The 15,853-nt window shown below is 40.2% G+C and overlaps 2 pseudogenes; both read right to left on the bottom strand.

The window, feature by feature from the left end:
- Positions 1–9,314: 9,314 nt before the first annotated feature.
- On the bottom strand, positions 9,315–13,067 carry LOC122789526 (annotated as a pseudogene).
- Positions 13,068–13,463: 396 nt separating this feature from the next.
- Positions 13,464–13,617, bottom strand: LOC122789539 (annotated as a pseudogene).
- Between the last annotated feature and the right edge of the window lie 2,236 nt (positions 13,618–15,853).

Here is a 15,853-nt window from a genome sequence, read left to right as displayed (position 1 = left end):
CGAAGGAAAAACTAATTAATTTCACAGGATTAAAGCTGATTGTCTGCCTGACTCTGAATAGAGCTATAAACAAAGGATCTATCTGATTTCTGTTTCAAGATGTCAAAACTGGACAAAAATATGGACACAACAACAACTAAAACTAAATTATCAACGCTGATGTCACCAGAGAAAGACTCTACATTTTAAAGACAGAAAACTGTAAAACCACAAGATCTTTTAAAAACAGGAGGAACAAACCAACCGGATCAGCTAGCTAACATGGAGGACATTAAAACAGCACTGTTACCCATACAAGAATCTTTAAATGCACTTTCAAACCAGATATTTGCTTTTAATGCCACATGCAGTCAAATTCTCGACAGAATAGATAAATCTGAGGCTAGAATATCCGATAATGAGGACAGAATAACATTTCTTACAAAAAACAGATATTCATGACCTGGACATTCAAACTATGCAGACCAAGATCCTGGATTTAGAGGCAAGATCCAGAAGAAACAACATAATTATTAGAGGAATCCCGGAAAATATTCAATATAATGATCTAATGCCTACCATTACACAGATACTGGAAATATTGTTCGAGGACTCGGGTATGGCTAAGCAAATAGTCATAGAAAGAGCACACAGAGCTCTCAGGGAATCACAAGCATCAAATATTCCTAGACCGGTTTATGTCAAAATTCTGAATTACCAGGATGTAAATAAAATAATTCTAACTATGAAAAAGAAAGGAGGTTTTGTAATGTGGCAAAATAACAGAGTTTCTATGGGTCAAGATCTACCACTGCAAATCAGACAAGCCAGACAAGCATTAGCCCCTTACTGCAAATTTCTTATTGATAAAAATATAAAATTCCAGATGAAGTATCCAAGTACATTAATCTTTACATTTGATGGAGCCAAATATTCTGTTTCTACAAAAAGGAAGCAAAACTCACCTTTTGAAGACTTTTAAATCCCTTCCAACTTCAGAAGCTTAACTGGAACATTCAGTCTGTGTACAGCAATACAGATTCTGGGATTCCATGTCTGCTATACCTCAAGGCTTCAAAATCCTTTGTTTGCTTCTTTTTTCTCACCAGGCCCCCTGTTTAATCATTAACCAGTATTTTCTTACAGGTCCAGCTAAATCCAAAGATTTCATGAACTCCTGCAGCCTTGATGAACTGTGTGCGTCTGTGAGTTAACAGGAAGTCCTAGAAATGCTCCAGAGGGTCAGCTTTTGTTGTGGCACTTCTGGAAGTCTGTCCACATGATGGGTCCCCCTTTGAGAACTCGAAATCAAGATTTTTATACCAGGAAGTAGCCAGAGCTCTGTGGAGCCAGGGGAAGCTTTTAGAATTGCAAAACGAGGCTCCTGGACTATTTTAGAGAGGTTTGACTTTTATTTTGTATAAAGAAATGTCAGCTTATTCAGATAAGGATTTAAACTGGGCTGTAACATATGGTTAAATAGAGTAATTTAACTACAATGTTAGAAACAATATAAAGTTACTACAGTTATTCTATTTTGGTTCTAGATAGTGTGCCTGAAGATAGAAATGCAGTTATAATTATATACTATTGATATTTTTGCTTTTCTGCCTTTGAAATGACTGTTATATTGTTTATGTTACTCCAAAAAAAAAAAAAAAAACTTTCTCCTTATTAATGCTATGATAATCTATATGTGTTAACATATATAATTCACTCTCCTATTCCTAAGGGAATGGAAGGATATATATTTTATGTGGTTCTAGAGTTTCTGTGCATTATGTTAGCTATTTATTTCTTACAGTATTAATACATTAATGGTGAAAAAAATGTTACTGATGTTGTTTTTATCAATGCTGCTGTTAACATGTTATACTTACCTAGGCAAAGTTAGATAAGACAGTTAGTTATTCTAGGATAATATAACCAATTATTTAATTAATAATGTATGTAAATCATTAGAGGGTAGAATAAGAAATTGGTATGTAAGACATAACAGTGTGTTAACTAACTAATATGTTCAAGAGCTGTAGATAGGTACTAGTGTTTAATGGGGAATGTGTAGGTTAGTTTTGTAGGGTTAGTTGTAGTTATCATAGGTTTTGTATATCTTGTTAGGGTGTTATTATATAATAGTCATTTAGGATTGATGTATACCAATAGAAGTCTAAACAGTGTTAAAACCTATGTTTGTCCTGGTCCAGGAGAATAGTGGATAGGCACTGGTTAGGGATGGGGCATTTAGTTTGCTTCCAGATATTTCAAAATCTGATATTATACCCGAATCTAGTATCGTTTTCAAATTCAACATATACACTAACATTTTAAAAGTATTTTTATGTGGATAATAGACTCATGGAATGTTAAAGGTTTCCAGAATCTGAAAAAAAGGAAACTATTTTTTCATTTACTTCTTCAGTCAAAAGCACCATTTATATTGTTACAAGAAACCCACTTGGCTAATGATCAATGGACTGCCATTAAAAATACAAAATCGATCAGGGAGGTAATAGCTCCGGAAGGGACAACTAATAGTGCAGGTGTAGCAATAATCATCAAAACTCAGTTCCAAGAGAGAATTTTAGATTTTAAAATGGATAAAGAAGGAAGATGGTGCTATGTAATTTTTATAACAAAATTTTACGATAAACCGGTGATTCTTCTTAATATATATGCCCCATGTACCAATCAGCAAACCTTCATAACATCACTTTACTTTATTTTAAACCAATATAACAATTATTATATAATAATAGGAGGTGACTGGAATACATACCAAGACCCTAAACTAGATAAAACAAGTCCCCATAGATCTTATAATAATCAGGCAGTGATAGCACTGCAGGAACTTAAAGCAGATTTTAAACTTTATGATCCATTTAAATGTAATAAGGACCAAATGAATCCAAATAACTTCACATTTTATTCAAGCTGTCATAAAATGTGGTCCAGGATCGATTTCTTTTTAATATCAGATACACTAATGTGTTTTGATCCCTATATATACATACAAGCTCGTTATTTGTCGGATCACTCCAGGATCACATTAACCTTTAAGAAAGATACTTGTCATAAATTGCATGTTAGGGGTTATAATTGGACATGAAATCCATATCTATTGCATAAAGAGGATGTATTAAAAGAAGCTCAGGAGTTTTTTAATCAATTATTAAATAATCTTTTAGAACACCGACATCCATCAGACATAGAATGGGCAACTATCAAAGCGCAAATTAGAGGAATGTTTATCCAAAAGCTACTTTCTACAAGAAATTACAAGTGAAAGATATGCATGACTTGGAATCAAAAATTAAATTATTAGATCAGGAATTAATTAGAAATTATAGTAAACAAACCGAACGGAATTATTAAATTGTCAAAAGAAACTTTTTTTATTACAAAACAGTAAATTATCATTCCATGAACAGAAAATGCTGGTAAAATACGCTAATCACATACAGACCCCGTCAAAAGCACTAGCACGTATTATTAATCAATCAAGTCACCTTCCCAAATCCCTGAAATATACTTCAACAATAAAACATACACCAATACGGAAGATATCATAAAGGTTTTTGAACTAATATTTTCAGAACTATATGGTGAACAACAGGATGTAAATCCAAATAAGAATAATAATGATTTTCTTCAGAAAATTATATTTCCAAAGATTAATGATGAGCTTCATATGAACCTGATTAAACCTATTTCTTCAGAGGAAATAACTGATGTTATCAAGAAATTGAAGCCATACAAAGCTCCGGGACCGGATGGTTTGACTACAGAATTTTATAAAACTTTTAGTGATATTCTGGGGAAAATACTGTCAGTGGTCTTTAACTATATTATTAACAATAAAATTACTGACCCACACTTTAATGCATCGAAAACTATTCTCATACCGAAAGAAAATACTGATCGACAAAACCCGGATAATTATAGACCCATCTCACTTTTAAACATAGATATGAAAATTATGACATCGATTTTGGCTAACAGGTTGAAAATGGTAATTAACCCTATAATATCTGATGAACAAGCCGGTTTTATAAATAGCAGACAAACTATAGATAATACATTAACACTGCATACAATGATTTCTCATGCCACCCATAAAACCATAATCTTTACGCACTTATAATTGATGCACAAAAAGCATTTGACAGAGTGAACTTAGAATATTTATTTGACATTTTAACATGTTTTAACATACCACAAGAATTCACTTCAACATTAAAAAATTATATACCAATCCTTATACAAATCTAGTCATTAACAGGAATCTTTCAAAAGAATTCAAATTAAAAATGGTACCGTCAAGGCTGTCCTTTATCTCCCTTGTTATTCAATTTGTATTTGGAACCTCTATTTTTGCACATTAAACAAAATATCTATCATAATGCTCCAAGGATCTATGGTACGAAGATCACAATGGCTGCTTTTGCAGATGATTTGAGTATTTATTGCACAACACCTGTTTTGGATACTAATAAAATATTAAAGGCAGTAGAAGAATTTGCGAAAATTTCCAATTATAAATTAAATTTAAAAAACTAAGATATTCCCATTAAAGACACCTACACCTTTTTCACTATTACCATTAGTAGGGCAGGTAAAATCAGAAGAAAAAATAAAATACTTAGGAGTGGTTTTCTCAACAGACAACAGAGATTTTATCTCAATAATGTTAAGGTTATTTGGGAGCAGATAGTATCTGACTTGAAAAGATGGGATAATCTGAAATTACCAATAATGGCGAAGACTTCAATTATTAAAATGAATATACTTCCTAGATTACTATATATTTTTAGAGCGTCACAAGTCCAAATCTCCAAATAATTCTTCAAACAGCTTCATACAGAACTAGCTAGATTTCTATGGGAACCTAGAAAAGTTAGGATATCGTATGATAAATTGATGGCTCCAAAAATAGGGGAGGGTTGGATCTACCTAATTTCAAAACATATTATTTAATAATAAACACCAATAGACTTTTAAGAATAATTAACTTTGATGGGTGTAACTCGAAATGGGTTCCCAAATGGCTGGTTCTTAATCATAAACATGTCAAGGAATTGGATATTAACTGCAAGGCATTACCTTTTTAAACAAAATACTCTTAAAGGGTACTTCGTGTTGGAACATATCAAAACATATATAGTTTCAGTACAAAATCTTTTTAACTCATTAAATCTTTTGCAAAGTATGATAATTCTTCAACCATTTCACAAAAATCCAAATCTGAAAATTGGTAACCAGCTGATAGACCTTAAGAAATTCCCACTTATAATTAATTTAACCCTACTTGATTTGTATCCTTTTTTAGGTATCCCGATTCACAATATTTTAGAAGAGTTGAATCTCCCCAAATCGTATCTAATTATAATAAGACAATTAAAAGACCTATCAATAAGTTACCTTAGTAAAGGGAATGACATAATTAAAGAAGAAGATTTAAACATGTGTCTGAACTTATGGCAAACCCTTACACAGGAATGTAAATATATAACTGCAGCATATGGTTTGATTAAAGAAATAAAATATAATAATCAAATATTAATTTCCAAATACTGGAGAGAGAAATTGTTGACAATTGAAGAAAGTAAAATACTAAAAGCAATTCACTTAACCATAAAATCTGTGTCCCTTCAGAAGCTATTATTTACCCAATTGATGATATTTAATAACGCGTATTATACGCGTCTCACTCTACACAAATTTAACTCAAAGAACTCACCAAAATGCCCATATTGTATAGATCAAACAGCCGACCTCCTACATATGTTTTGGAGTTGTAAATGTATTTTCAAACTCTGGAATTCCTTGAAACTTCAACTACAAAAAATGGGATATCAACATTCCACACTCTCCTGGGAATTTACGATTTTGCATATTCCACCACCCAACTTGGAAAGAACCCAAAGAATTATACTAGTCAATATTTTTTTGTTGATGAAGTTATATATAGCTTCCAATTGGTTGAACCCTTTACAGGCATCATGGCAAAATTTCAAGATAGTAGCCACCAAACATATTCTAGCACATAAATTTCTAATTAGTGATTATAAGAAAAATGTAAACAATACAAAAATATGGGAACAAATCTTTAACATTGTATTAGCTTAAACTTCCATTCCACTATTCTCTGGGAAAAACTGAATAACTGTTGAATTTTATTGAGATAAGTCTTATATGGTTACTAGTTCTTTTTTCTTCATTATTTTTTTTTTAGAAGTGTATAGGTATGTATAATGATTCTATGTAACTGTTGGAAGCATTCATGTACATATTGTAAGTAGTTGGTAGTACTGTATTAGTTGTTTGGAAAAAATAAAATAAAGAATTATTATTGAAAAAAAAAAAAAAAAAAAAAAAGAATGGCATGGCCTAGGAAACGTTATGCATCCTTGCTGTTTGTAGTGTATCCATGCCAGTTTATTAACTGATGAGTACAATTAACCAATAGAATGGTGTTATTTCCAATAGCTGGAGACAAGTCTGGTAAGGTGGGCATCAGTGACAGTGTCGGTCATAAGAGAAAGTATCAATGATGTGGTAAATCTACTTGCTTTTAGATACCTTAATATGGAGCAGTTCAAGATCCTTATCTTGTTTAATTATTCAGTGTGAGTGGAGATGTCAGTATATTCAGATACCCCCTCTAGGAAAATTGCTACCTTCATTGTAGGGTCTAAAGGAGTAGGAGTCATTAAACCCAGATAGAAAGGGAGTGCTGTCACTGAATTGGAACAAAATTTCATTAACTTTTCACATCTGGATTAGTGATCATAGCTTCTGTTGCAGGCAGTTTTGTAAAGGTTTCAAACAATGAGTAGTACCATGTTGATAGTTCTTTGACTGGAATTTTATGGACTTGTATTAAAAGTGCTTCCAGTCAGAAGATTCTTGAACAAAACAGCAGCTTTATTCATACGCAGATGTTAGACAGCATTTTCACATAGTTAGCAAGTCAGCATGTTATATACTATTTCTATCTACTATCACAAAATACAAGCATTGTTATAAATGTTTAAAGGCAACCTACTATCTGTTAACTGTTATAAATGGAGGGAAACTGGTTTTATTATTATTATTATTATGATTATTATTATTTATCAAAATGGAATGTTCCAAGAGTACCTGTCATTTTTCCTTCTGTAACTAGGCAGTGGAATTATAATGGATCAGATGAACAGACTGCCCAAGTCCATGCACACACTGTACATCTTAATATTAAGAAAGCAGTCCTTTGTCATGTCAGTATGAACTGTATTCTCAGTTTTCTCGATGCATCAAGACGTCTGCATACAATGCAGTACACATTCAAGGCTACCTGCTATTTAGAATTATCCTGTATCAACCTGACTGTTAAAACCAGTTAGAAAAGCACATATTAAAATGACAGATGCATGTAAACTGTTTACCAGTGTTCTACAGTTTGTAGGTGAAGGAGACCAGTTTTAAGTAAGATGCCATGGGATAGAGAATGTCTTGGCCAAAATGTTGAAGCCCTGTGGAGAAAGCTGCCCTAGTGAAGCAGGTAAAACTGACCACCATCTTATCCATGCTGTTATACATTAAACCCTCCCTAGAAAAAACAATTACTGAGTCAATTGTTGAATTTATTTTGTATGCCTATATTGTGGCATCATTTGCAGTCATGGCAGGATACTGCTTTCCTGTTTGAGTCCCAGTTATTTAATTTATTTCACTCAGACTGTTACTCCTCACTAGCTGCCAAACTAATCAGGAAAAACCTCTGCAGTATAATTAATCTCAGAGGTCCCCGTTAATGCTAGTTGCACAAGCACCCAGAACCAATCTACCATTTGGCAATCAGTGCTTCTCAATTCTTAAACCTTTCCTTTGACAGTCTCTATCCTGCATCTCGTACAGTTATCCTTTCATACAATTATCCTCTTATGTGAGTTTCCAGTCACACCTCAAAGTGTCTCATCTTAAAAATGCTTAGTGCAAATGCTTGCCATCTGGACATGCCAGCTAAATCTTATCTACCTCTTCTCTATTCTTCCCATTCAATAAAATGTGTTTACTATAATGATTTCTGGAAAACTAATCTTATAGTTGTCTTAAGATGTGTCTCTTAATCTCCTTCATGCTCTCCTCCCCTTTTGTATTTCCTTTATTATCAGCTCATTTGGGACCACTTATACACATCTATTTGTAAAGTTGCTGTTAAATTATTCATTGTGTATAAATTGTCAATATCTCATTCTTTTGATTAGCTTAATAACCTTCTACAGTCCATACATTATGTATATAATATGTCTACCTTTTTGTAGTAATCTTTTCACATATTATTCATGATTTACCTAATTTTCAAATGTTTACCGCTGTTTTCTCCTAGGATGACCATGATTCTTTTTTCTCTCTCTAAATGGTGTTCTCCCCTGGTTAACAAATATAAATGAATTATAACAATAACTGCTTTCCAAATGTTAACATTTATGAAGGAAGCAACATCATCCTTCATGTCTTTCTAATTCAAGGTGACCAACCATCCCAGTTTTTCTGGGAAAGTCCCAGTTTGGATGTCTCTGTCAGCAGAATCCTGAACATTGTCTTCGGGATGTGGAAATGTCCCTGTTTAGACTGTTTAGTCTAAATGGTGAACTGGCTTCCCAGGGCACCGTTCAGCCCGCCCACACTGATGGCCAACTCCCCCGGCTGGCCCCAGGTATGAGATGCAGCACTGGCCCTATTTCTTCTCCCCCAACAGCCAGTGGGATGGGATGCCCACATCTGGCTTCCTCAGACAGCCCTCTCCCAGGAACTGAGGACTCACTGGGGTGACCCTTAAGCCCAAGTAAGCAATCCTCAACCCCCTCCATGCTCACAAGCATTTTAGCTATCTGCATTGAGGTACCAAAGAAGTGATGTGAAGGGGTGACCAGGGCACTTCCACCTACATGGGAGGCCAGATCACACTACCTCATCTCTGGCCATACCTTGCCTCTGCCACCGAGTACAAGTCCCACTGGTGATATGTACAAAATCGTTGAGGGGCACTGGGTGGGACAGATAAGGATGGGTCTCCCCTCCCCTTGAAGGCACGGAGTCCATCCTCCATGCCTGCACAAATGCTTTCAATAGATCATAGCTTGTTTTGCTGCTGTGCTGCATATGAAACCCTGACCTAGAATCAGGTCATCTATGAATGATATAGTGGTTTACTATCATATTTCCGAGTCGAAGTCCGTCAACTGCACTTTTGACGAACATGGAAGTTCAAAAACGGTAATGTTGAACAACAAAAGCCAACCTAGGAATGGGTTTTAACATGGGTCGAGATAGGGGATAGGTTTGTAGTTCATAACAGTGAAAATAACAGTGAAAACCTATCTCGACCCATGTTAAAACTGTTCCTAGATTGGCTTTTGTTGTTTGACATTGCCGTTTTCAAACTTCCGTGTTCGACAAAAGTGCAATCGACGGAGTTCGATTCGGAAATATGATAGTAAACTGATATAGCACTTGGTTCCCCACAAACATGCAGTGCACTGCTGGAAAGAGGTGTCTCCCTTCTGTCAGTACTCTGATCCAGTAACAAGTAGTGCTCCTTACCAATCTTGCGGCCAGCTATCCTTGGCCAACCGGACACCTGCATTGCTGTGGTATCTTTATGTATAGGTGGGATTCTGACTTAGAGGAGTTCAGTCATAATCCTACAGACGGTAGCTTCACACCATTGCCTCCTCAGCCAAGCACATACATCAAATGTCTGAACTTGCAGTTCCTCTCGTACTGAGCAGGATTACTATTGCAACAGCACATCATCAGCAGGGTTAAACTAACCTGTCTCATGATGTTCTAAACCCAGTTCAAGTTGCCTACTAGTGGGTGAAGACTCCAACACTTGGCAAATTCTGCTTCACAATAATAGGAAGAGCCAACATTGAAGAATCAAAAAGTGACGTCGCTATGAATGCTTAAATGCCACAGCCAGTTATCCCTGCGGTAACTTTCCTGACACCTCCTGCTTAAAACCCAAAAAGCCAGAAGGATTGTGAGGCCCCACTTTCATGGTCTGTATTTATACTGAAAATCAACATCAAGCAAGCCTTTGCCGTTCTGCTCGATGAGAAGTTTCCATCCTACCTGAGCTCACCTGAGAACACCTGCGAACACCTACATTACTGTTTGACAGGTGTACTGACCCAGTCAAACTCCCCAAATGGCACTGTCACCAGAGTGGTTTGTGCACGGATGCCGCTTAGAGCCAAAAGTGAGAGCCCTGGTTTGACTCACCCCCCCACCTAATCAAGGAAGTGAAAAAGTGATAAGACTAGTGGTATTTCACTGGTGGCCAAGGCCTCCTACTTATTCTATACCTCACATGTCACTTCACAGTTCCAGACTAGAGTCTAGCTCAACAAGATCTTCTTTCCCTACTGATTTTGCCAAGCCATTCCCTTGACTGTGGTTTTGCTAAATAGTAGGTAGGGACAGTGGGAATCTCATTCATCCATTCATGCACATCACTAATTAAATGATGAGGTATTTTGGCTGCCTTAAGAGAGTCAAAGTTAATCCTGCCTTTTACCTGTGCTTTATTGAATTTCTTCACTTTGACATTCAGAGCACAGGTTAGAAATCACATTGCGTCAACACCTGTCATGGGCCTTTGCAATGCTTTGTTTTAATTAAACAGTCTGATTCTCCCAGTCTGGACCAGTTCTAAATCAGCTGCTAGCGGCTGGACGATGCAGGTCTCTGGTCAGGACCGGTGCCTACCATAGCCAGGGCGATCCACAGGAAGTGCCTGGCATGCATCAACATTTGCTGCTGCCATTTCCCTGGCCCCACCAGGATTAGAGCATGGTGAGGGGGTTGGCACCTCGTCCAGCCATGGTGAGCGGCCAGACCCACTTCACACCTGAGCCAACCAACCCAGCTCTTGGAGCCAATCCTTATCCCCAAGTTATATGGAACTGGCTTGCCAACTTCCCTTACTTTCATTGTTCTAACATTTCAGAGTCTGCTCACTTTGGATACCTGCCATGGATATGGTTATGGCCTGGCACGAGACTTACACCCTCTTCTCCTGGATATTCAAGGGCTGGCGAGAGCTCACCTGACAGTGCCAGAACCTTGATGCTTTCCAGGTGGCAGGGTTCTCTCTCAGGGTGAACCCATTCCAGGGCACCCTGCCCTTGAAAAAGAAATGAGAACTCTCTCAAGGGCCCTTGCCGGCTTCTCCAGGATCATTCGCATCATGTACCTGGACACCGCAAAGTACCCACTTCTGCTGCTCCAGATTCGGGGTTCTGAACCTGACTCCCTTTTGCTCGGCCAAGGACGATGGAGGCCATCGCCCATGTCTTTGGAATGGCGCTCGCCTATCTCTCAGGATGGACTGACCCATGTTCAACTGCTGTTCCCATGGAACCCTTCTCCACTTCAACCTTCAAAGCTCTAGTTTGAATGTTTGCTACTACCAATAAGATATGCACATGTGGCAGCTCCACCCAGGCCCTCTCCCTGGGCTTCAGTGCCACTGTGAGGGTCCTCCTGCTTGTTGTAGCATAGCCCCCTTGGCTCACAGCATCGGCAACAGCCGGGTATGGGCCCAATGCCCCAGTGCCATCCATTTTCAGGGCTAGTTGATTTGGCCGGTGAGCTGTTAAACACTCCTTAGCAGAATCCAACTTCAGTGGCCACCGTCCTGCCATTTATATCAACCAACACCTTTTCTGGGGTCTGAGTATCTATATTGGATGCCTTAACCCTGCATTTGGTTCATCCAGCAGCACCAGTTCTGCTTACCAAAAGTGGCCCATTGGGCACTTGCATTCTACACCTGACTCCAAGCCAGCAAGTCAGGCTTCTTACCCATTTAAACTTTGAGAATAGGTTGAGATAGTTTCAGCCCCAAAACCTCTAATCATTAACTTATCAGATAAAATGGTGACCATTGAGTGCCAGCTATCCTGAGGTAAATGTCAAAGGGAACCAGCTACTAGATGGTTCAATTAGACTTTCTCCCCTATATCCAGGTTGGATGACTGATTTGCACATCAGGACTGCTACAGACCTCCACCATAGTTTCCTCTGGCTTTGTCCTGCCCAGTCATAGTTCACCATCTTTTAGGTCCCACCAGGTACATTCACTCTCCACCTCTCTGATGGGATGGGTGAGACGGGGCCATGGTGCACCACCTGCAAGGGCCAGGGGGATCTCACCTTAGCTGGCTCATGCTGGCCCTCACTTTCATTGTGCCATGGGGTCTCCTACCCACCCTTGGACTCGCGCAGTAATTAGACTCATTGGTCCGCATTTCAAGACAGGACACATGGGTCACCAACATCTCCATGGACCCTGGGCATGGAAGATGAGCCCACCAGTCGGATATGGTCAGCTGCACTGAGGACAGTCTGGCCCAGTTGACAGTCTCACCAGGATCCTGTTGAGAGGAAGGGGATGAGTTCAAAAGTGATTAGCTCATGCGACCCCAGGGCACGAGGAGAGCTGATGCTGTGGGCTGTAACAACCCCCTCCAAAGAGGGGATCCACCCTCCATGCAGCCTTTCCAGCTGACCCAGAGCTGGTCATGGTACACTACCATGGAAGGTGTGTGCCAGACAGTGGAGAGTATGCCTGGGGAGACCCCCAAACTCCCAGAGAGGGAAGGGGAATGACCCTCAACCAGGCAGCCAATGTGGCTGCTGACTTGAATCCTCCAGGTTGACAGCATGGACCCCATCCATTTACTACTTTCACTCCCTCTTGAAGTCTCTTTTCAAAGTTCTTTTCAACTTTCCCTTATGGCATTTGACTGCTATTGGTCTCATGTCAGTGTCTAGCCTTAGATGTAGTTTACCACCTGCTTTGGGCTGCATTCCCACACAACCTAACATCAGGAAGACCTGATCCTGAAGTGCCAAGGACCACCAGGGAGATGAACTTCCATATGCCACATTTCTCTGTGCCCATTGTCCAGGTGGAGATTCGGTACTTGGCTCTACCCTCTTTACTCATTGTTACTGAGGGAATCGTAGTTAGTTTCTTTTCCTCTGCTTAGTAATATGCTTAAATTCAGTCGGTCACCATGTTTGATCTGCTGTTACATTCCATGCGTTGTCACTGGGGGTTGCAGGGACAGACATGCCACTGTCCTTTCCCTGGCCTGCACACCAGTTCCCCCAACTGCCAGACTGTATACCGTGCAGGAGAGCTGATCTGGCCCCGGCACCCAGGAACCCAGCAGGCAGTCATTGGGTGGACCATGCCCCTGGGAGTGCAGCCAAGTGGTGGTACCACTGTCAGGCTCCATGGTAGGCCAGTTGCTCTCCTCTACTCTCCTGTCCTTGGTGCAGATGGTCTTTCTGGCTTGGGGTGGCAGAGACTCTTCTCCTCCATCTGCATCTCACCCTGGGGGATTGGGGCAACAGCAGGCTCCTTCAACTCCCCAGCTGCACCCTCAATGGGGGTGGGACATCATCAGGGGTGATGGAAGGCACAAAGATCCTCAGACAAGCATAGCCTCAAGAGTAACCCAGGGCTGCAAAATGCATTTGAAGTGTTGATGATCAATATGTCCTACAATTCACATTAGTTCTCACAGCTAGCTGCATTTTTCCTCGAAGCATGAGCCAAGTGATCCACCCCTCAGTCATATAGATCTCACTCAGTTGCCACAGGCATTGCTGCCAAGATGGTGTGGCACTGAGGGATGGGCAGGCGAGGTTTCACAGGCGTCATCGTTTGAGCCCAGTCTGGGGTTATTGGCCCTGCACTGTGGGAAAACAGGTAGTCCTGTATAGGCCCACGTGCAGCCAAACTGCTGACTTTCCAGGTCTTCAAACCAATGCCCCATGGGGAATGGAGTGTTCTCCTCAGGTACCCGTGACTGACATCGAGGGGAGAAGAGACAGGTTTACACCACTGGGTGGCCTGGCATGGCCAGAATAGAGGGTGTAGTGACCCCTGCCAGGATGGCACCCCCTTACCCTATACATGGGGAGTCCATCATCTCTGGGGCATGTGGTGGACCACACCACTGGCCAAATGCCTTGCTGTATCCATGCCCTCATTATGGCAGAGTGCACGCAACTTATGTGGCATGGCCAGAACCCCTCTCCTGCTTGAGGGAGGCAAGGGAGATAGAAAGCAGTCCCCTCCCCTCCCTCACTCCCCAGGAGTCACAGGCTTGGTCCCGCCAGCCTTCACCAGGGAAGGTTGAGAGATAGAGAGAGACAAAGGGTCAAGGAGGTGGAGTGAGGTGAGGTGGCCCCAAGAGATGGTGCCATACAGGGACTCTCCAAGTTAATAATCCTTCTACAGGTTCACCTATGGAAACCTTGTTTCAACTTTTACTTTCTCTAGACAGTCAAGTTTGATTGTCTTCTCTGTACACTGCTGGTGCCATGACTGACTCCAGCAGTGCCAATTCTAGGACCTCACTAAACCATCCAATTAGTAGTAGCGATGGGCAGTATGTACAAAGGGCAGGGACTTAATCAACATGAGCTTATGACCCACACTTACTGGGAATTACTCATTCCTGGGGAATAATTGCAATCTCCAGTCCCTATCAAAAATGGGATTCAGCAGATAACCCTGACCTGTCGACCAAGTATAGACACATGCTGATCCATTCAGTGTAGCACGCATGCAGCTGTGGGCATCTAAGAGCATCACAGAATTGTTATTGCTAAATCTCTTGTGGCTGAAAGTAACTTGTCCCTGTAAGAAGTTGGAGATGACTGCATGGGGCTGCATAACTAGTTTGCATGGTGCAGGCTCTTTCTTTATCAAAATTAACCAGACAAATCACTCCACCACCTAAGAACAACCATGCACCACCACCCACAGAATCAAGAAAGCTATCAATCTGTAATCCTTACCATGTCCTGGCCTGCTGAGGTTTCCCATGTTGAGTCAAATTAAGCCACAAGCTCCACTCATGGTGGTGCCCTTCCATCATTTTCTTTAAGTTTCAACTTTGCAACCATACTCACCCTGGAACCCAAAGACTTTGGTTTCCTGAAAGCTTCCCACCAGGTCATGGGAATAATGCCACCAGGTTGCTAGTCAGCATCGTTTATGGTTGGAACTACAACGATATCCAATAGTCTTTGAACCTCCGACTTTCATCCTTGATTAATGAAAACATTCTTGGCAAATTCATTCACTTTCATTCATCTTGCACTGGTCCAAGAATTTCACCTCCAGCAGCACATTATGAATGCCCCCAGCCATCCCTCTTAATCATGGCCCCAGTTGCAAAAACCAACAAAATAGAACCTGATTCCTACTCCATTATTCCGAGCTGAAGTATTCAGGTGACTAGCCTGCTTTGAGCACTCACTTTTTTCAGAGTAAACTCTTTGGACCCCCTGGATACTCAGTTAACAGCATCAAGGGAGCACTGAAAGGCAGGGGCTGGGACAAACTGTATCTCACTTCACTGCGGACTACCTGTCTGATCCCAAGATCAAACTATGAACTTTTTGACTGCAGCAACTTTAATATTTGCTATTGGAACTGGAATTTCCCAGCTGCTGTTACCAGACCTTCCCTCCAATAGATCCTCATTACAGCATTCAAAGTGTACTCATTCAAATTACAGGCCCTTGAAAGAGTCCTTTATTCTTATTTTTTGTCACTACCTCCCCGAGTCAGGAATGGGTAATTTGCATGTCTGCTGCCTTCCTTGGATGTGGTAGCCATTTCTCAGGCTCCCTCTCTGGAATTGAACCCTGATTCTCTATTACCAGTGGTCACCATGGTAAGCACAGATAGTGCCACTGAAAGTAGATAGGGCAGATATTAGAATGCTGTTTTGCCACCATGAAGGCACACAATCAGCCTAAGGTTATTTAGAATTACCAAAGCTGCCATACTGAGACA

Source organism: Protopterus annectens, chromosome 14.part0 (assembly GCF_019279795.1).
Source record: "Protopterus annectens isolate FY-2018-M chromosome 14.part0, PAN1.0, whole genome shotgun sequence".
Classification (NCBI taxonomy): Eukaryota; Metazoa; Chordata; order Ceratodontiformes; family Protopteridae; genus Protopterus; species Protopterus annectens.
Note: the sequence above shows the minus strand (reverse complement) of the source record. Positions and strands in the feature narration are given on the sequence as shown.